Consider the following 23202-nt stretch of genomic DNA (forward strand, 5'->3'; position numbering starts at 1 on the left):
CTACTGAGCCATGGTCAATGCACTGTGACTTCTATGCTGTCTGTCTACATCCCTTTTGTGTAGTTTCCACTTCTAGCTCATTTGCTTACAAAGGCTATATACTGTATATATATCTATATATATATCTATCTATATATATATATATATATTTATCTCTCTCTATATATATAATGTCATAGCTGGTATTCTAGGAAATACAACAGGCAACGTGTTATCTGTCTCCCAATCCTTTCCCCATAACATGTGCACACAATAGGATCTTCTAGTCTAGGATGCGTCTTCTACAACACAACCAGGTCCCATAGATCTCCATAGTTCCACAAGCCCACCTCCCCACTTATTCCTATATTTCATTTTTCAGCAGCCATAGTGTAAATCCCACGTGAAATTAGGAGGCCAGGGAGCACACCTCCTACTCTTATCTACCACCCATTGTCTTTGTCAAACAATTAATATCGATTGATTGATACCTATCTATTAATCGATAAATCAATACTCGCAGAGACTGAGTTTGTATTTCCCCTAGAATGTAAACATACCTTGTCATTAGGCAACACTGAGTATATTGTTTGGAGTTTTTTTTTTTTTTTTTTGCTTTTGTAAAAAAATAAAACTATAGAGTAATATGGCACATAGCATGCCAGCTGTTAACCCGATTGTCTCTCAGGATAGTTGTATTGGTGTTGTATCTAGATTTTTTTTTTGTTTTGTTTTATTGATCTGTGTATTGATGGCTGGTAGGAAGGATGGCTAGGAGCCAGCTCCTGATAGCATTTACACATTCTACTACCCAGAGTTTCTTGGACACATGCACAAAGGCATTGGCAGAATAGGTGTAATTTCTCTATGTAGGACTCCTACTATGTGATCTGATCGGCATCTAAGTGATCATGATAACAGCACTGGCATTTAGAAAAACATATACAACCATTTACATTGGCATATCCTCATTGAGTAAATGGTTTAAACAATCAATGTCATTGATGGAAAAATATATGACCCTAAATGTACTGTAGTAGCTAAAGGAACCTTCTGTTGGTAATTACCAAAGGCTTCCTTGTGTCTGCTGACCAGACCTACAGATCAGTTAGAGATATTTCGGTACAGAAAAATATTTCACCTAATATACTTGGATATCTTCGCTGGATGGCCTGGTTCAGATCACACCACTTCCAAAGGACTGAGATGCTGGCTGACATGACCTTTCTAAAATATGGAATACTTTTATTTTGGGCTACGCTTTTCTTGTTTTACTTCTGTTTGTTGTATGACCGTTCTTTTGAGTTGGAGATCCCAGATATACATGCTGAAATTCTGTCTTAGAACTCCCATATACAACTGTGAATGAATTTATGCATCAATGATTTCAAGGTGTCTGGGCCCAGAGGGAGCAAAGCCCCCATACCCCCTTCATCGTAATTCACAGTTGGGATATGGATTAGGATTTGTCAGGCTGTGCTTATTTTCTCCAAACACATCACTATGTGTACATTTATATAACATGAAACATCTTTCTCATCTGTCCAGAGAACATTATTTCAGTAGTATTGTGGAACATCCAGGTGGTCCTTACAAACTTGACTTGGGCAGCAATGATTCCTGGGGCAGAGAGGTGGTTTCCTCTGTGATAACTGCACCTTTTGTTCAGGGTTTTTCTTCTGCAGACTCATAAACCCATGTGCTGTTAAGAGCAAGAGATGCCTGTGGTTGTCATCCTAGGGTTATTTGTCTGTCATTTGTCTCAGGATTGTATAACATGCCCATGCACTTATCTCTGTAGGACAACATTTCCTAAGAAGAGAAGCAACTGTCTTTAAAATTCTCCAATTCATAAGCTATCTGCATGGGTGTGGACTGATGGTGGCCCCCAATCCATAAAAATCCTTTTATAATGATCATCAACAGCTCTGCTCAGGTCCTCCAAAGTCTCATATGATTGGGCCTCATTACATTTCAGCAAAACCCTGCAGAATAGAGCAGCTCACTAAAATTGTGTAGGTCAGGACAGGTCCAGGGCACACCTGAGATACATTGTGATACCCAGCATATTGATTAGTGAATCTAACTTGAATTACCCTCTTTAAAAAAGTTATCCTAAAGAGTTGTTTGTTGAAACCATTTGTGCAGTCAATATATGGCAAAATAATTCATGTGTCCTTTGTTATACAAGACTGCCATTTGTTATCCACAAGACTGTCATTTGTTGTTATCCTTTTAATTGAAGGAAAAAAAGATAACATTTTAGGAGATGTTTTTTTTCTGCAGAAGTTCAGAAAATTCTTCATTGTTCTTAGAACTGTACCAATAAATCTATACAGTGATATCTCTATATAAGAGTTTAAATGATGCAGATGGCAGAGAGTCAGCCAGGCTGGCGTTGTGTTAATTAATGTTGTATATGTGTAGCTAAATGTACTTGGCCATTTGCATTCACATCATATATTCTCCCAGCCAGGGAGCATTGCTGAGCGTTTTTAGGAAACCCAGCATGCTTTGTGATCATTTTTATAAAAACTGGTTCCTCGAGTTTAATAGAAAGCAGAGCCTTATTTAAGGGTTTAATTAACTGGCAGGTCTTCAGTAATTCGTCCCTGGAGAATGCCAGGCAGTCAATCCGAGGTGCTGTCACAGGCGATCTGTTCTAAAGACAAAAAAGGGAAGGGCCAGATCCATCCTCCTTAGGCACTTTGTGCTGTGTGTGTGCTCATCTGTGTGTGTGTGTGCCTGCTACAGTGCTGCATGGGGCTCCATAGTGTGCTGGGTGTACATTGTCTGCTGTACACCACGTGCCTGTATATACACTGAGCGACCCTCATCACAATCATGTCACCATTCCACTATAGCCTCATACATATTCTGAACACATTGCTTTTCTGCATTGATCCATCTAGTGTGCTCCACGTACATTGTCTGCTATACAAGATGTGTCTGCATATACACTAAGGGGCCCTGAGCACAATCATGCCACCATTCCGCCTCATACATATTATGAACATATGTATTATGATCTGCATAGTTCTATATATTGTGTTCCATGTACATTGTCTGCTATACACTGTAGTAATATTGGGAGTTAGTTACTAAAACTGGAGAGTGCAAGATTTAGTGCAGCTCTGCACAGAAACCAATCAGCTTCCAGGTTTTATTACCAAAGCTTAATTGAATAAGCTGAAGTTAAAAGCTGATTGGCTACCATGAACAGCTGCACCAGATTCTGAGTGCTCCAGTTTTAGTAAATCTGCCCCATTGTGTTCGTATATACACTGAGGGGCCCTGAGCATATTAATGTCACCATTTCACTATCCTGTATCATATATACTCTGTACCCATTGCTTTGCTGTATAGATCTCTTACTGCGCTCCTTGTACATTATCTGATGTACACCATGTGCCTATATACATACTAAAGAGCCATGAGTACAATCATTCCACCATTCAGCTATTCTGCATCATGTATAACAATAATAATATATACACTGAACACATAGGTTTTCTGTATAGATCTCTGTACTGTGCTTCATGTACATTTTCTGCTGTATACCATATATATATATATATATATATATATATATATATATATATACATACCAAGGAGCTCTGAGCACAATCATGCCATCATGCCACCATTCTGTATCATATATACTCTGAACACATGGTTTTTCTGTATAGATCTCTATAGTGTGTACCATGCACATCATCTGCTATACACTGCACAGTAATTAGGTGAATGGATATACACTAAGGGGCCCATAGCACTACCATGCCACCATTCCACTATTTTGCATCTTATATAGTCTCTGCACACTTGGCTCTTCTGTATAGACCATTCTGTATTTCTGCATTCTTGGTCATTAATGTACATGAGCAACATAATAAATATAGGAGCTATATGTAAATATGTGTGATTTGAGATATGTATATATATATACTTTTTAATTTATGTGTTTGTGTGTGTGTGTGTGTATAATTCTCTTATATCATGTTTGCTGTGATACTGCCAGTATAATATTATCTCACTCTCTCTCTCTCTCTCTCTCTCTCTCTCTCTCTCTCTCTCTCTCTCTCTCTCTCTCTCTCTCTCTCTCTCTCTCTCTCTCTCTATTTTTATATATATATATATATATATATATAAAATTATATATGTATATAATTTTATACATATATATATATATATTTCTTATGGGCAGTCTTGTCTGTTGTAACACTAGCCAGATATATCTTCCCTAGACAGTGAAAAAAAAGTCACAATTGATTTTTTGGAAAGTGGGCAATGTTTTTTTGGGGGCCCCTGATAGTAGCAAATGTCCCAATGATAGAACTAGGAGGGTTAAGGATCCTAGGATAAGTTAGGATTGATAAACCGACGCTTGCTTCGATTTGACGTGTATTTTTTACGACAATTTGGTCGACCAGAATCTCCATTTATTTACATGGATCAATAGTGGAAACAAGCGCTTGAATTAGACGGTAGGATCCCCTTCTCGGCGTTATCTGAGCATTAATCTGCCAATCTAGAGTGGCTGACAGTGCGAGGAGCTGCATACAAATGAAGAGGCAGCACTGTACACACCTGCCGGCTTCTATCAGAGGGTCGCACATAGGTGATTGCCTCTCACACTGCTCAGATGGGGATCCTGCTTTATATCCAAACTGCACTAATAAATATTGAAAGCGTTGTTACACGAGACACAAATATTTTCATTTGTCGCAATATTATCCTAATCTGCACTTGGTGTATAACCAGTGCTCTGATTATCCTGCATTGCATTCACAGCTCGTTGTCGTTTATTCCAGTATTTGCTGAGCAGGCAGCTGCACCTTCTCAGTGAGGGATTTTATGCTTTATGTTTTATTTTTTAACAAAATAAAACATATTTGTCATTTTTACAGCACAATTCATTTACATTCGTTTAAAATAGTATTTTTCAACCCTTGTTACTTGTCCTTTTCGGCTACATTCGTTAAAAAAATGGAATTGATGTAGTAATTCCATATATATAAATGAGATCGGCTCTGAAAGACATAAATATATGAATACTTCGATTAAAAAAATTAAAAAGGTAGATGTGTATGAATTTTTTTTCTCTTTTTTGTTTCATAAAGAGAGAATTTTTTTTTCAATACAGTCAATGTGTTCCAACAAAGAAATACAACACTTAAATTAGAAATTAAAAAAAAAAAGCAACAAAACAGTATTGATAATAATAATAATTACAATAAATAAAGAAATAATGATAATGCTAATAATAATAACAACTGCACTGATGTTATTTTTGTTGTTGTTGTTGTTATTATTATTATTATTATTATTATTATTATTATTAATAATAATAATAATAATAATGTTATTGTTATTATTATTATTATTATTATTATTAATAACAATAATAATAAAAATAATATCAATTGTAATGAATAATAACGCTGATAATATAAATAATAATAAGTAAATGAAATATAAGAAAATGATAATAATAATATCAATGTGAATAAATAATAATAATATAATAGCAATAATAATTGTAATATTAATAACAACAATGTTAATAATACAATTTTTTATTTATTACATTTACATTTTTACATGTTACATTAAATAAATATGATATATTTTATTATACATTTAAGCAACTTACATTCACACGTTTTCACCTAATTGTGATCCCTATAGATTTCAGTTTTCATTGCATATTGTAAAAACTGGACTTCTATAATACATATCAAATATTTATTTGATTACCTTCTCCACTATATGTAAAGTAATAGAAACCTAATAATAAAATACCTGAAGCTCTTAACACTTTCAATAGGATATATTTCTAGTACCTTTTTTACAATTTTAAAATATGCATATATAAATGTTTAATTTAAATGTCTGTATATCTATGCAGGCATACATGATATGATCACTTGTATTTTTTTTAAATATTGAAGGAGTTTGGTTATGTGTACACCAAGTCTTCACTTGTCACCTTAGCTTGGAAACCTCAGCAGATAAATGCAGAAAGCTGGGTAGACCAAGTGCAGGTTTTTGAACCCAAGCATCTCATTGCATATGTTTAATTTTAGTGGTGTCAACCTCCCCGCAGATTAGCATGTCATATTACATTTGTTTCTGGGCCTCCATTTGGATAGAAATGATTTTCTGCCATAATAAGCCCCTGTTGGTGTCCAGAGGTTGCTTCTGCTCTCAGATTCAATCCATGTTATTCTGTACATTTGGGGCTTACACACAATCCTCACAATGGGCATCAAACACACTCAGCTTAGCGTTCCACTCAATTGGATTTACTTCTGCGGTTTAATGTAGGCCTGACTCTTTCTAGGACTGGATACATTGGCTGATCAATACAAGTTCATTGTTCCAGAATCGCTTGCTATTCAGCAAGCTGACCCCCAATTCACAGATTATTGTAGGCTTCCATTATTTTTTTTTTTTGCTATGCAAAAACAGTTGTACGCGCCTTAAATATTTTGTGATTGAGCAGTTATATATGATTTAAGGTAGATATAGTCAATCAGAACAATATTAACATCAATAACAATGTTAATAGATTTTTTAGGCTTAGATTTCTTGCCTATGTTACAGGAGTTTAGTATTTTTAATATAAGCCATGCCTTGCTTTATTAATGGGTAGATAAAAGTTTGCCAAACGTAACAGGTCAGGTCTTTGTTCAGTTCAGACAAGCAAAACACAAATGTTCCAATCCGTCAATGCATTTACAATTTAGTAAATATTGATAGCTTATATATTTATTTGAAACAATGTACAGAAAAATCTGTCCTAGAGCTGTCCATTTCAGAGCAGACTAGGGAACAGAGGCCTTTCAAAGTGGAAGTGAAACTATTTGTTTATCTCTTTATTACTGTAACGCAGCTTGGACGTGTTTATCTCACTATATTAATTTAGTATGACATAAGTTAAATCATAGAACTTTTATTTGTTTTGGACTGTGGAAGTAAAGTGCTAAAAATAGAAAAAAATTTAAAATCAAAAGATGAGTGACAGTTTTAAATTTTGGATACTGGCCTCAGTGTCCAGTGGGGTGTACACAATAGGATAGAGGAATCGAACTCATGTTTTTTGCAACCCAGGCACCACCTGGCAAAAGTCAGGCCATATTCCCCTGATACCATACCATAGTGGCTTTATTCTATTCCAAAACCTCACATTACATTTACTGTGATATCCATCCAATGGAATATGGATATACAAATATTTGAAAATACCTGCAATGGGACTAATGAGTAACAGTGGACAGTAAGACCTTGGTAACACCAATCTGACTTTGAAATTGTGCGACTTCACATTCATGCATGCAAAACATTTCTATTGTAATTACTCTTCCTGCTTGATATATTCTCCGGAATGGGAAATAATCCCCCTCCCCCCATCTTGTTTTATCCACACACTTTAATTCTTCCTTGCAGCTTTCCTCTAGTTACACTTGAGATAATCTGCTTAGAAAGAAAGAAACACATTCATTACCACTCTGTTACTGGCCTTAGAAAGAGAAAGGACATTTATTGGCCTTAACTGGCAACTGTTACTGCAGACGTTGTAGACTTCAATACCCAAAAACGTATCTTAATATTACAGGAATGCTACTATGTTGATAAAGACATGGCTGGAATGCACATATGTATTTGGATTAATTAATTAAGGGAAAGTGCTATAACCTGTTGCAACTCATCAGAACCAATATTTCCCTTATTTGACCCCAGTAAGCTGAAATCTGACTATGAGTAACTGAATTTTGCACATGATCATTACACATTGCAATGCCCAGCTGTACAACCAGCTCTAGAAAGAAATCCATCTATAGGTTTTGTTCACTAAGGTTCATAAGGTTTGGACAGGACCCTAAGTACCATACATACATTTATAACAATCGCTCTTCATGAACGTTTTTTTCTCTTTAATAAAGGGTCAGATTCTATTGGTTAGAATATGTTAGTTATAAATTATTGATGGTAATATTGCATAAATGTTCCAGGGTGATACTCATAGAAGTATAGTATAAACTGGAATATATTATTATTATTATTATACAGGATTTATATAGCTCCAACAGTTTGCGCAGCGCTTTACAAAATGAAGGTAGACATTACAGTTACAATATATTAATCTGTTGGTGTTCTTTTTTATTAGGATAAAATATGACAATACAAAATGCATTGTTCCTCTCACTCTCAGTATCAAGGTTATAGTTTTATCAACATGGTAAGAAAAAAGTGTGTAACTGCTCATAACCCTAATGGGCCTATTCAACAAGATAATTCCAAGGGAAAACTGACATACCAGCTAAGAAATCATCTTTTGCTGTTCTGCCAGCTGTAAATTTGACTGTTACAAGCAATTCTCTTCATCATCAGCTTTTCACTAATTTGTACTGGACAAGAATAACAAAATCATATTATTATTTATGAGATTTTATTCAGATCATTTCATGGAAATCATAGGGGTAAAAAAAAAAAAGCTCCAGTTGGCTGCAGTTAAAAACATTCTTAATGTTGTCCTAGTACTACATTCTTAATCAGTTTGACCAGGAGTAGTGCAGTGCCATATACACCGCTTACTGCACCCTATAGAAAAGGAAGGGCATTACATGTACTTTTCTTGGTAGAAAAATTAGCATTTGTTATTCATGGTTTTCCATGAAAGAATGTGTCTGAAACCTGTGGATATGTAGAGTAGGTGGTACAGTCTTCATTTCATTTGACATAGTTATAGATTCTACTTGCAATGTAATCAAGCTACAGGTGATTGTTAAGAAGTTAAAGCACATCTGTCATGTCAGATACAAGGAGGATGACATTGCCAATTTAATTGGCTGTCATGCTAACTCTCAAGCCCCAATATTTTGGGTTATCGACCCAGAACTGGTAGGCAGAGGACTTCTGAACTTATTGTGACTTTCCTGATATGTATTCCTGTCCCAGATCAGTGGATCATACAATGTTCAGCATAAGGGTTAGTATGACAGGTAGGCAACTAGTATTAAAAGGAAAACAGCAATAGCAGCCACGATTTTTCCTTTTTGACAGGTTTGCTTTAAAGTGTTTGTATAAAGTATAGCTCCAACCTTTTTTTTTTAGTTTTGGGTAAAATGGGAAAGAATGGGGAAGGTGTTAGACCCAAAAAACATACACGAGGGTGGGGGGTCAGGCGCAAATGCCTAGTGCATAACCTGAGATTTATTGATCAAAGAAACCAAAAAGCCAAATGAATACTCACAAAAGATAGAAATAACAGGCATGACAACAAAGCTGAGAGCTCTGAGGAAGAGGATGCTTCCCCGAAATGCCTCAGCTTGCCAACATTGCCACAGTTTGGTAACTCATTGCCACACTGACTCACCAGCTTATTTGTTGTCATGCCTGTTACTTCTGTCCTTTGTGAGTATTCATATGGCTTTTTGGTTTCTTTGACCAATAAACCTCAGGTAAAACACTAGGCGTTTATGCTCCGTATGTGTTTTTTTTGCAGTTTAGTTTTGGATTTCTCCATCTGAGGAGGGCAGCATCGTTGGAGCATTTTACCAGAGGAAGTATAGACTCCGCACAGCATCTTGGTCTGGTGCAAACTCTATCATATAGACTGCACATACAGATTGTGACACACAAAAAATATATTTTTCAATATAATAATAACCATAATTAAAAGTAATAATTAAAAAAACATTTTTGCAGTCCCAACATGTGCAAATAAAGTGCAAACGTGCTGATTCCTTGGTATTGGATTCCATAATTATAGTGACAAGTGCTTCATAGTGCACAGACTGGTGCCCCACATGGATGTACACTCACTATCCTGCCATGACCACCTAACTCTAGGTAGGTCACTAGCGCTTTGTTTGGGACTGACCCAAAATGCCACGTATTGATGGTACCAATGCTGTTACATATACTCCATGACGTTGCCAATGGTAGCCAGTATATATTCACCAGGTCAGATATCAGGTATTAACCAGTGATCCTTATTGGGAATGGGTACAGCACCTGCACTCCTTCTCTCCTCCGCAGATAATATACAGGTGGTTAGTATAAAAATAAAATGAAAAACGGACATCTCATAGTGTAATATTCTTTAGGTTAATGCTGGGAATAAAATAATATATATAAACTCACAAAATGAGTGTCTTTTCCTCAGCACTGAGTGTGTTCAGCTCTATGTGATAGTATTGGAAGAAAAAGATGGCCGCCGCATTCCAGCGTGCATTCCAAAGGTGAGGAGAGGAGGAGTGCAGGTGCTGTACCCATTCCCAATAAGGATCACTGGTTAATACCTGATATCTGACCTGGTGAATATATACTGGCTACCATTGGCAACGTCATGGAGTATATGTAACAGCATTGGTACCATCAATACGTGGCATTTTGGGTCAGTCCCAAACAACGCACTAGTGACCTACCTAGAGATAAGTGGACATGGCAGGATGGTGAGTGTATATCCATGTGGGGCACCAGTCTGAGCACTATGAAGCACTTGTCACTGTAATTATGGAATCCAATACCAAGGAATCAGCACGTTTGCACTTTATTTGCACAAGTTGGGACTGCAAAAATGTTTTTTTAATTATTATTTTTAATTATGGTTATTATTATATTTAAAAATATGTTTTTTGTGTGTCACATTCTGTATGCGCAGTCTATATGATAGAGTTTGTATTTTTTGTGCCTATTCAGTTCACAATTAAGACTGCTGCAACATAGGGTATTAGTATACACAGTATATTCCATAAGCACAGCAGTATCCTTTTCTATTTCATCTTGGTCTGGTGACTGTCCTTTTGAGTGCTGGAGTAGTTGTTTGTCCTTCTAAAAGTGTTAGCCCCACCACCACCTTTATAGCTGTTTGTATCCTCACTGTGGAGTTTATATTTGTCCTGGTGTCCATTGTCTGTGAAAGTTGTCACCAAAATGAGTATAGGAGAATACAAGAGAAGTCTTCCAATGGGGACACCTGTTCCAGGGACAACTGTCTAGGAGGGGAATTAGCTTCACCTTGGAGAGATTTGTCCTCACTTCCTGTTGTGCCTTCTAGCAGAAAGTAAAAGGGGAATCTCCCTAACAATATACAAAAAGCAAAAAAATAAACTAATAAAATAAAAGGAAGTCCCTCTGCTCATTCATTACAATACATCATCATTATCCATTATGTCATGCACAGGATAAAAATGCTGAAAATGTTTTTGTTTTTATAGCTACAGAGCACAGAATAATTGTAAAACACACTGATTTGATTTTCAAATGGTATTGTCCATGAAATGTATTTATATGAAAACAATATGGCAATTCTAATTCAGTTGATAATTCTCGTACTCCCATTTTACCTTGGAATCTTGTTGAGAAGGAAATCCATAGCTGATTGATTTATTCTGTTAGGTGTGGGCAATGTATTTATATACATCACTGTAAGTAGATGTTAGAACAGGAATAGATGAAACATGCTAGACCACTCCCTTTATCTTCCCACGGAGATCAATAGACTCCATGTGTGATTATATGTCTGGTCCATCCTAGTGGCAAAAAATGGATCTTTGGAGAACAGAAGTTTTCTTATACAAATAGAGATATACCAATTTAATCTGGTAGTGCTAAGAACAATAATGTTGTGGAAAGTGGCTTAGCCCATCCCACGTAATACCATTTTACCATACTGGAGAAAATAAGGGTATAATATTAAATCCAATTGGATGCCATTATTACACCATGCGCAGTCAATGCCCTGTCAACCTGAAGGATGTATTTAAAAATTACACTTAATGCCTGTTCTTTCACAAATTCTGTTTTACCAACCTTTTTAATTATATGATTTAAGGCTTAACTCATTATAAGAGGGTGTAGGAACATATATGTTAGCCAAGAAGACTGCAATTGTCACGGTAATATAATGCAAGAGATCCAATATCATAATGCTTATGGTACAAAAATGACCCCAGTACCCACAGTCTGTTGTAGATATAGGGATCTTTTAGGATCAGACAAGTAATGCGAAGTACCGTACATTGGGCTTTAGTCAAGTGAACCTGTGTTCAATTTGAAAATCCAATGCACATAATCAGGTGATTGATTGGAATACAGCATCACTGAACTAAGTGAAGAATGTACTGCTTCAGTAAACCAGCTTCACTGTATTGAGAACTACTTGTCAACTTATTCTAAAGCATATGTGACCCCTTACCTTGTAAAACAACCCACTCAGTTTAAAATAGAAATGCAAGGCAAAACATTTGTGTGGGCAGCACAGTGGCTAAATGGTTAGTACTTCCACCTGGCAGTACTAGGCTTGTTGGTTAGAATCCCAACCACAGCACCGCCTGCCTGGAGTTTGCATGTTCTCCCTGTGCCTGTATGGGTTTCTTCTGGGTACTCCAGTTTCCTCCAACACTGCAAAAGACATGCCGGTAGGTTAATTGGATCCTGTCTAAATTGGCCCTAGTATATGAATGTAAGTTAGGGACCTTAGATTGTACACCCCTTGAGGATTAAGGACTGATGTGAATGTACAATATACAGTCATGGCCGAAATTGTTGGCACCCTTGATATTTCTCCAGGAAATCATGTATTTCTCACGAAACGTATTGCATTAACACATGTTTTGCTATACACATGTTTATTCCCTTTGTGTGTATTGGGACAAAACAAAAAAAGGGAGGAAAGAAAGCAAATTCGACATAATGTCACACAAACCTCCAAAAATGGGCTGGACAAAAGTATTGGCACCCTTTCACAACTGCGGATAAATAAGAATGTTACAAGCATGTGATGCTCCTGTAAACTCACCTGGGGCAAGTAACAGGTGTGGGCAATATAGAAATCACACCTGAAAGCAGATAAAAAGGAGAGACGTTCACTTAACCTTTGCATTGTGTGTCTGTCTGTGCCACACTAAGCATGGACAACAGAAAGAGGAGACGAGAACTGTCTGAGGACCTGAGAACCAAAATTGTGGCAAAATATCAACAATCTCAAGGTTACAAGTCCATCTCCAGAGAACTAGATTTGCCTTTGTCCACAGTGCGCAACATTATCAAGAAGTTTGCAACCCATGGCACTGTAGCTAATCTCCCTGGTCGTGGACGGATGAGGAAAATTGATGAAAGATTGCAACGCAGAATAGTCCGGATGGTGGATAAGCAGCCCCAAACATGTTCCAAAGACATTCAAGCTGTCCTGCAGGCTCAGGGAGCATCAGTGTCAGCGCGAACTATCCGTCGACATTTAAATGAAATGAAACGCTATGGCAGGAGACCCAGGAGGACCCCACTGCTGACACAGAGACATAAAAAAGCAAGACTACAGTTTGCCAAAATGTACTTGAGTAAGCCAAAAGCCTTCTGGGAAAACGTCTTGTGGACAGATGAGACCAAGATAGAGCTTTTCGGTAAAGCACATCATTCTACTGTTTACCGAAAACGGAATGAGGCCTACAAAGAACAAAACACAGTACCTACGGTAAAATATGGTGGAGGTTCAATGATGTTTTGGGGTTGTTTTGCTGCCTCTGGCACTGGGTGCCTTGACTGTGTGCAAGGCATCATGAAATCTGAGGATTACCAAAGGATTTTGGGTCGCACTGTAGGGCCCAGTGTCAGAAAGCTGGGTTTGCGTCCAAGATCCTGGGTCTTCCAGCAGGACAATGACCCCAAACATACGTCAAAAAGCACTCAGAAATGGATGGCAAAGAAGCGCTGGAGAGTTCTGAAGTGGCCAGCAATGAGCCCAGATCTAAATCCCATTGAACACCTGTGGAGAGATCTTAAAATTGCTGTTGGGAAAAGGTGTCCTTCCAATAAGAGAGACCTGGAGCTGTTTGCAAAGGAAGAGTGGTCCAAAATTCCGGGTGAGAGGTGTCAGAAGCTTATTGATGGTTATAGGAAGCGACTGATTTCAGTTATGTTTTCCAAAGGGTGTGCAACCAAATATTAAGTTAAGGGTGCCAATACTTTTGTCCAGCCCATTTTTGGGGTTTTGTGTGACATTATGTCATATTTGCTTTTCTGCCTCTGTTTTATATTTGTTCCAATACATACAAAGGGAATAAACATGTGTATAGCAAAACATGTGTTAATGCAATACCTTTTTTGTGTGAAATACTTGATTTTCAGGAAAAATATCAAGGGTGCCAACAATTTCGGCCATGACTGTATATGTAAAGCACTGCATAAATTGACAGCTCTGTATAAGTACCTGAAATCAATAAAATATATATACAAATACCTTTTTTTTCTATAAGTGATCACATGATCTCTATTCTCAGTTGCATAAGGGGCTTAGAGAAGTGGGGATGGAGACTGCAGGTGGGCATGTCAGCAGGAAGCAGAGGAAGAGCATTACACTGATCTTCCGACTGAAGACCTGTGAGGAGAGGAGGGGTCAGCACAAGTCTTGACCAGTGGAGGACAGGCAGGCTGTTCTCCCAGCACAGACATAAAACTGACCACTGGATACAAATGGAGAAACAGAAAAAGGGCGCACCGACCTAGTGCACCCTTTTTCTGTTTCTCCATTTGTATCCAGTGTATTCGGACCACCCCGGTCTGTTGAGGGCAGCAAGCAGTGCATATTCTAGAAAATTCCAGAACATTCCTATTGGGTCTACTGAGTCCTTTCCTAGCGCAAAGTAAAGTGTTTGTTGTGTTAGAAAACTGACCACGTTGGGATGGATGCACCCTTATTCCTAGCATGGTTAATTTGAAACAGGAAAGCAGGGGGACTGTCAGGATCACCAGGTATTTTATACAGAGGAAGCAAAGAAAACATAAGTACAACAGACACATATCAGGAATATGACATGTTGGCATAGAATACTCATTTAATACTAAGCTACTCTAGTGTTCCACAGGCAGCACTTGGGGGGCTCATTCTAAAGGGCTAACAGCATGATGTGATCAGATGGATAAAGGAACAAAAAATAGAGCTTATCATGTGAAATTTTCTGTTTAGCCTCAATACTTAGAAACAGAACCAAAAAAAATATTTTTTGAAAATATTTATCACAAATCACTAATCCGAAGAGTGTTTTATTAATACAGTGGACCAAACGTAACCTAATTATACTGACATGCAGGAACGTTTTTTGGATGGTAACTGAAACAATTACAATGTAACATGAACTGTAAACAGTTTTTTTATTATTTTCATGCTGTTTCATATTTTATCAAGATTGATACACCAAAAATCAGGAATGCGTAATGCTTTTGCTGAAATAACAGCAAGCTTATATAAAAATATAAACTTTCATTAAAGTTTTACTCCAGACAACATACAGTAAACACTGTTGAAATACATGCCTGTGAACTGTTTTCCCAAATGCTTTATTGTTGTGTTTATTCACTCTGGTTATAGAGGCACCCCTGCCAGACAGCTCTACCAGGTCTGACTCTCTCTGTGACCTCCCTGCAAACTACAATAAACTTGCAGAATAAATCTTGGTCTAGGACCCATTCTATTCAGCTACTGGAGAATGAAGGAACATTAGCACACTGATGTGGTCATTCCTTCTTCTCTTAAGAAGCTTCCAACAATAGATGAACATCACTGTACAATGCAGTAAATCCTGACTAGCTAGTGCAGTAAATCCTGACTATCTTCTCCTGATCTGAGTGCTGCTGTGCAGGGGATTGCAGGGGGCTGATATTAAAAGAGATTAAGGTACATTCACCAACTGTTTTTAAAATGACAACAGATTTTTTTTTTTTTAAGAGTCCAACTGGGTTAAATGGTGTTTTTATATCTGCCTGGAATGTGGCTTTAAATGGTAACTACACTGTCATGGGAAAAAAGTCATATTGTTGATAACAAAATGACCCTTCCTTTTCAGTCTGTAGTGCTGTATTTTTCTGTAAAATGCAATGCAGCTACCTGGAGGCTTTCTGTACAGAGTTGGTGTACAGAACACCCCCTGAAAATTTCCTGTTTGTGTGATTGGCTCACTGATTTTCCCAGAAGTCTGCACCAAGTCAGATTTTTTGCATCCCCTTCAACAATAATGTCATTTTTTGGTGAGATGCTCCCAAAGGGAAATCACATCTAAAGGGATGCAGACCTTGATGATTTCCTCATTAGAACCCTGCAGGTGCAGCAGCTGATTGATAATTATAAAATCACTCCCATTAGATTCACTCTGCACATGGACACAGACAAACAAACAGCCATTTCTACAGGATAACAAAAGGAAGAAATCTGCAACAACGTTTGTTAAAATCCCTGCAATGTATATAGATCACCCAGAGGGGAATGTTCTTTTTCTCAACAAAACTGGAGTTGCTCTTTAGGTGGTCAGCCATAACCCCAAAGTTTAAGTGAACACTTACCTTTTAAAATAACTCATTTTGTTTAAAATTTAAATGAAAATGAAAACATTTTTGCATATATATTAAAAAAAAAAATCACATAATCTCTATTCCTAGCTGCAGAAGGAGCTTAGCGGCGTGTGGTGGAGATATTCTTAGTGAATAACTCTGTGGAGGGTTGAGTGTCAGCAGAAGCATGCTCATCCGAGGACAGGCAGGCTGTTTTCCCAGCACAGCCAGAAAACTTACCAAACACTCATGCCTAGCATGGTCAGTATCAAACAGAAAAGCAGGGGGACTGGCAGGATCACCAGGTATTTCACACAAAGGAAGTAGCACAAAGTGAACAGGATATGTTTTAGCACATAGAGAGAGATATAATTTTACCCCTGTACAAATCATTAGTAATACCTCATCTGGAATATGCAGTTCAGTTTTGGGCACCGGTTCACAAAAAGAACATTAGGGAACTGGAGAAAGTACAGAGAAGGGCAACCAAACTGATAAGAGGCATGGAGGAGATCAGCTATGAGGAAAGATTAGAGGAACTGAATGCATTCTCTCTTGAGAAGAGGAGATTAAGGGGGGATATGATCAACATGTATAAATACATCAGTGGTTCATATAGTGAACTCGGTGTAGAGCTATTCACTCTGAGGTCATCACAGAGGACAAGGGGGCAGTCTTACGGCTGGAGGAAAAGAAATTTAATCTCCAAACATGGAAAGGTTTCTTCACAGTGAGAGCTGTGAAAATGTGGAATAGACTCCCTCAAGAGTTGGTTCTGGCCAGCTCAGTGGATTGTTTTAAAAATGGCCTGGATTCTTTCTTAGATACACAGAATATAACTGGATACTAACAATTATAGATAAAGTTGATCCAGGGAATATCCGATTGCCTCTCAAGGGATCAGGAAGTAATTTTTCCCCTGCAGGAGCAAATTGGATCATGCTTTGCTGGTTTTTTTTTGCCTTCCTCTGGATCAACTGTGGGTGTAGGATTAGAACTCAATTTGTAATGGTTGAATTGATGGATTTTTGTCTTTTTTCAGCCAGACTATGTAACTATGTAAGTACATGGTATAGAGGGCACATATTAGAAATACGAAATGTTTGGGTTACATACAAAGAACAACAGTTACCATAGTTTAAAATCTGTGTATGTTGTACATTTCAAGGGGAGAGAGACTTGAAACAGACAGAGATGGACTGAAGAGTAATTTGAAAATGGATATCAGATTTGAGGAAAAAATATGTTTTGCGGGACAATCAAGCAACATTTGAAATGTTCTATTTGATAAATAGATCACCTTTTAACCCAGGATGAAGAGTTTGTTGTCTAAACTGTGGCCTTACTTGTTATTTATATAAATTGTTAGACAGGTGGAATTGCAGTAATCTGTAAATGCATCCCATAATCAGCCTAACATCTACAGTTTGAAACTTGGTTTGATTTGCACTAATCATTTCTAAGCATTGGCAGTAGATAGAAAACGGGGTATAAAGATGTAGCAGATCCCTATTTAGAACTAGTCCCTCTAGATATGACAACCTGTATTCAAAAGTAACTACCCTAATAAGAGCTCATTTAAGATTTTCTGATAGCCATACACAAGAGAATGTTATGGTGAAGAGTACACATGTGGGAGATATAATTTACTCTTCACCATCACAAATTACTCAACATGCACATTCTCCTATTGAACCTTGTTTCATAATATTTTCTCTTGCTAATTAGATAACTTTCCATTATGCAATATGGGGTCACAGTTTTTATTCTTACGTTTTAATATGGCAGGTTAAAGGCCCATCTTTTTTCATTATGGGACATTACATTATCTTTGAATTGCTTTTTATCACTGAGCTATTTTTTTATTCATCCCTATACATCTAATTATCTTAAAGCAAAAAATATTGTGTTTTTTTACTTATGTGTTTTATACCTAAACAATGTAATAGTTCCATTGCATCTCATTTATTTTAAGAAACCCTGTAACAAAAATTGCAGATAAGATCACAGAAAAATCTAGTCTTTTAAATGCGTACTTGCAGTGTTTTTACATTCCATCATTATATTTTTATTTGCTTCACTTGCTTCGAACTTGCTAGACATTTTGACTACTCCAGGTAGAGTCATTCTCTAGTATTGCCCCTTCCCTATTGGTAGTTTACAGCTTTCTCCTCATGTGGGCAAGTCAAATTATTCTCTGTGCTAGCCCAGCTTCTCTGCCCCTCCCCTAACCTCCCTTTATAACCTTTCATGTAACAGCCAGGAGGGGAGCAAAGGAGAATACTATTGGGAGTCACTTGGATGACAGCTGTGAGTCTGCTTGGGCTGCTGACATCACATCTAGTATGAAGGCACCCAGCAGCATTTCTGAAGGTTGTTGGGTGTCTACGCAAGGGAGCTGTTTAGAGCTGCTAAGAGTAAATAATATGCATAGCATATGTTGAATGCAGGTAGAAATTTATGGGTTGAAATAAATGGCCTGGAGACAGGTTACTTCAATCTGTTATCCAGTAATCACTAAATACTTACAATGGGTTTCATATGACTGAAAGATCAATTTAAAAAAACAAACTTGTGGCCCAGAATCCATGACATCCATCTATGATCCCATTCACTTGTATTGTCTTTCCAAATCATCAGACAAGTGAGGCGATCCCTAAGATCAAATGCACATTAGGTCTAAGTGGGCTTTCTTTCTAAATGTATGTGTGGATATTGGAGTTATTCAAGAATAGAATAGACTGTCACTAATAAATGTACTGGCCTCATGTATTACAGAGTGGGAATAAAAAGCCCATTTTGACCAATAAGATTTCTTCCATCTTCTCTGTTGCATTAGAAATTTGATAGCCAGAATCTAAGTGGCTAATATGATTGATGCACATTTTCTTTAGCAACACTCTTGATACATTAGGCTCTACCTGCCTCCTTATTCCACCAGAGGATTGTCTGAATGCTCCAACAGTGCAGTCACTTGTGTGATTGATGTTCATCTCTTTTTGATCATATTAAACGTTTTATTTTCATCTTACAAAATATGTTGTTTTTGTTATCGCATTTCATTCAGTACTTTGAAATGCTTCTTTTTAGGTATGTACAGGTTCACAATACAGTATTGTTATTATTACTCTTTTTAGGTTTTTAGAAACCTATCTGGTAAGTTAATAGCCATCAATAGTCGAGTCAAGAGGCCTGAAACTTACTTGCTGATCTACTTTAAAGACCCTAAAGGTCTTTTCTGCCATAAAGGCCCCTCCTTGCCTGTCAACAGTAATGTGTTCTGAGACGCACATGCGCATCTCAGACCACATTCACGACACCCACTATGTGCCGTGGTGATGTGACTCCCGTGAGCATTTGTGGGAGGGACTTTATCACGGCCTGATCATTCAGATGGCTGTAGGAGTGGAACCCAGAAGGAAGACTGGGCAAAGATGGAAGCACTAGATTGCGAACTGAGCCAGAAGTGGAAGCGTATACCTGTCAAAAACCAGGTACCCGCTCCCTACTCCTTCCCAAAAGGTGCCAAATGTGGGGGGAGGCAGATAAGTGGAGCTTCCACTTTTGGGTGGAACTCCGCTTTAACTGTGCCTATGCAATACCCTAAAAATATACCTTTTGTCTGGAATTCCTCTTAAAAGATAGCAGTGCACTTCTTACTCCCCTCTTCTTTGTACAGCTCCTCTGACAGACTTTCAATTGGAGAGCAACGGTGTGAATGCAAACATAATAATAAGGCTTAACTGTAGGTACAGTAAATATCTCCTAAACATGCACTGTTTAGGAAACATTTAAATATGTAGCAGCTAGTGACATCGGCGCCTGTGCATGCTCACTGTACACTGAATGGATGACAGGCTATCCATTGAGAGAGCTGTGCCATGGTTGTAACTCCTGTGGGCATTCACAGGAGTGATGTCATCACAATTCGGCCATTCACTCCACCAGACCTGGAAGGACTGAACTGAACGCGGAAGGAAGACCAGGTAAATATGGATTCCCTGTCAGCAGTAATGGCACACCACTGGAGGGATTCATTTCTTAGGTAAGTCTGTCATAACATGCTAGTATGCGGTGTATACTAGCACATTATGACATGAGCCTGCTGGGGGACCATTTGGGGTTTTTTAATGCAGTTTACTACCGCTTTAATGTCTCTATGGAATAAATGTATCCTCCTTAGCTTGGTTTAACCTAGCTTAGTTCACTGTTATTTGTTTGTATTAATATATGCGTTCCTATAAGGCTAGCAATCGGCAGCGCAATGCCATTTGCTAGTGACTAAAATGGCAGTTAGGATGACATCACAAGCTATGTTATGAACTCTGCCCTTATGATTAATAAGTGAATGGAGCTATCACAGTTAGTGACCCCTCAGAGGGTCATTGAACTATATCTGGTCATTAGCTCACTTTCAGTCATCTGACTATCCAAATGAATGTGACAGTAAGGTTTCTTTGTTAATGAATAAACTAAGCTGAATAGAGAACTATTGTCTTTACACTATGAGAACTAACTTAATCAACCCAGTGAAGATAAGAGATGGCAGGGTTTACCATTTGCAAATAATGACTACAATATCAGTGGGTTTAAAATAATCATAATCAAGGTGTAAATTGTAGTGCTAGGTGTGCGTATTTTCCTTCATTTTTCAAAGTGCAGGAGTACTGTCTGCTGTAGCAATAAAACATTCAATATTAGTATTCTCTGTATCCATAAATATCCTCATCACTATCATTATCTTGAAGCTTTTGTATTGTTTTGGAGTTGACTATTAAGTACAGCTGAAACTCGAAAAATTAGAATATCGTGCAAAAGTTCATTTATTTCAGTAATGCAACTTAAAAGGTGAAACTAATATATGAGATAGACTCATTACATGCAAAGCAAGATAGTTCAAGCCGTCATTTGTCATAATTGTGATGATTATGGCTTACAGCTCATGAAAACCCCAAATCCACAATCTCAGAAAATTAGAATATTACATGCAATCAATAAAACAAGGATTGTACATAGAACAATATCGGACCTCTGAAAAGTATAAGCATGCATATGTACTCAGTACTTGGTTTGGGCCCCTTTTGCAGCAACAACTGCCTCAATGCGGCGTGGCATGGAAGCTATCAGCCAGTGGCACTGCTCAGGTCTTATGGAAGACCAGGATGCTTCAATAGTGGCCTTCAGCTCTTCTGTATTGTTCAGTCTCATGTCTCTCATCTTTATCTTTGCAATGCCCCATAGATTCTCTATGGGGTTCAGGTCAGGTAAGTTTTCTGGCATATCAAGCACAGTAATCCCACGGTCATTGAACCAGGTTTTGGTGCTTTTGGCAGTGTGGGCAGATGCCAAGTCCTACTGGAAAATGAAGTCAGCATCCCCATAAAGCTCATCTGCGGAAGGAAGCATGAAGTGCTCCAAAATCTCTTGGTAGACAGTTGCATTGACCTTGGACTTAATGAAGCACAGTGGACCAACACTAGCAGATGACATGGCTCCCCAAATCAACAAAGACTGTGGAAACTTCACATTGGACTTCAAGCATCTTGCAGTGTGTGCCTCTCCATTCTTCCTCCATACTCTGGGTCCTTGGTTTCCATATGAGATGCAAAAGTTGCTCTCATCAGAAAAGAGGACTTTGGACCACTGAGCAACAGACCAGGTCTGTTTTTCTTTAGCCCAGGTAGGACGCTTCTGACGTTGTTTGTTTTTCAGGAGCAGCTTGACAAGAGGAATACGACATTTGAAGCCCATGTCCAGGATCCGTCTATGTGTGGTGGCTCTTGATGCACTGACTAGAGCCTCAGTCCACTCCTTGTGAAAGTCCCCAACACTTTTGAATGGCCTTTTCCTGACAATCCTCTCCAGGCTGTGGTCATCCCTGCTGCTTGTGCACATTTTTCTTCCACACTTTTCCCTTCCACATAACTTTCTATTAATGTGCTTTGATGCAGCACTTTGGGAACATCCAACTTCTTTTGCAATTACCTTTTGAGGCTTTCCCTCTTCATGGAGGGTGTCAATGATGGTTTTCTGCACAACTATCAGGTCAGCAGTCTTTCCCATGATTGTGATTCCTACTGAACCAGACTGAGAGACCATTTAAAGGCTCAGGAACCCTTTGCAGGTGTTATGGCTTAATTAACATGTTGACTTGAAATATGGAAAAACCACCTGAATTTAAAGCAGAGCTCAACCCAAAATGGGACGTTCCACTTTAAAACCTCCTTCCCCACTCCTCTTTACTTAATGGCACCTTTTTTTTTGGAGGGGGGGGGGGGCAGATACCAGGTTACCAGGTACCCGCTCCCACTTCTGCTCCAACCGCCTTAGAATTTAAGTTCTCCTCCCTACAGTCAAGACACGTGACAGGTCCCAAAAGACTGAAGGACTATTCACAAAGCACAGCATGGCTTGCGCATGCAGAGTGGGTGCCGGCTGTGAAGAGAAAAAGCTGTCACAGCCGGGCGCCAACAGGTGTCTGTTTATTAAAATTCAGCAGCTACAGTTTTTCATAGCTGCTGACTTTTAATAAACATGTAGTGGAATGGAGATCCCCTTTAAAGAAGCTCTGTCATTGGAGGGGGATGGAGGAAAGAGCTGCAAGTATGAAATGCAGGTATACATACTGTTCATGCAGCAGCCTCCTGAACCTTGCTGTCATGGCTCATCTCAAGGTTTTTTGATACTGCTTAAGCTTCTTTGCACTTTCCTACTTTCTGAAAATTCCCGTTGGCCAATGAGGTGAGCCAGAGGATTGTATTGGGTCAGGCACAGCAGAAAGCTTCATCACTGTCCAGAAGTGTTGGAAGTTTTGTCTTTTAGAATGGCACGCCATTTGCCACAATCAGAAGGTTTGGGAGTCTGCTGCAGATGTATATCTTCTTTAGTTAT

The 23202-nt window shown here is 38.2% G+C and overlaps 1 protein-coding gene across 1 annotated transcript in view; it reads left to right on the plus strand.

Annotated features, from left to right (window-relative positions):
* The window catches only part of ONECUT1 (one cut homeobox 1), a 71644-nt gene that overhangs the window by 1469 nt on the left and 46973 nt on the right, over positions 1-23202 (plus strand). The gene's annotated exons all lie outside the window — the stretch shown is intronic.

This window comes from Staurois parvus, unplaced genomic scaffold (genome assembly GCF_062004578.1).
Source record: "Staurois parvus isolate SC_StPar_1 unplaced genomic scaffold, SC_StPar_1.0 ptg000536l, whole genome shotgun sequence".
Taxonomy (NCBI): Eukaryota; Metazoa; Chordata; class Amphibia; order Anura; family Ranidae; genus Staurois; species Staurois parvus.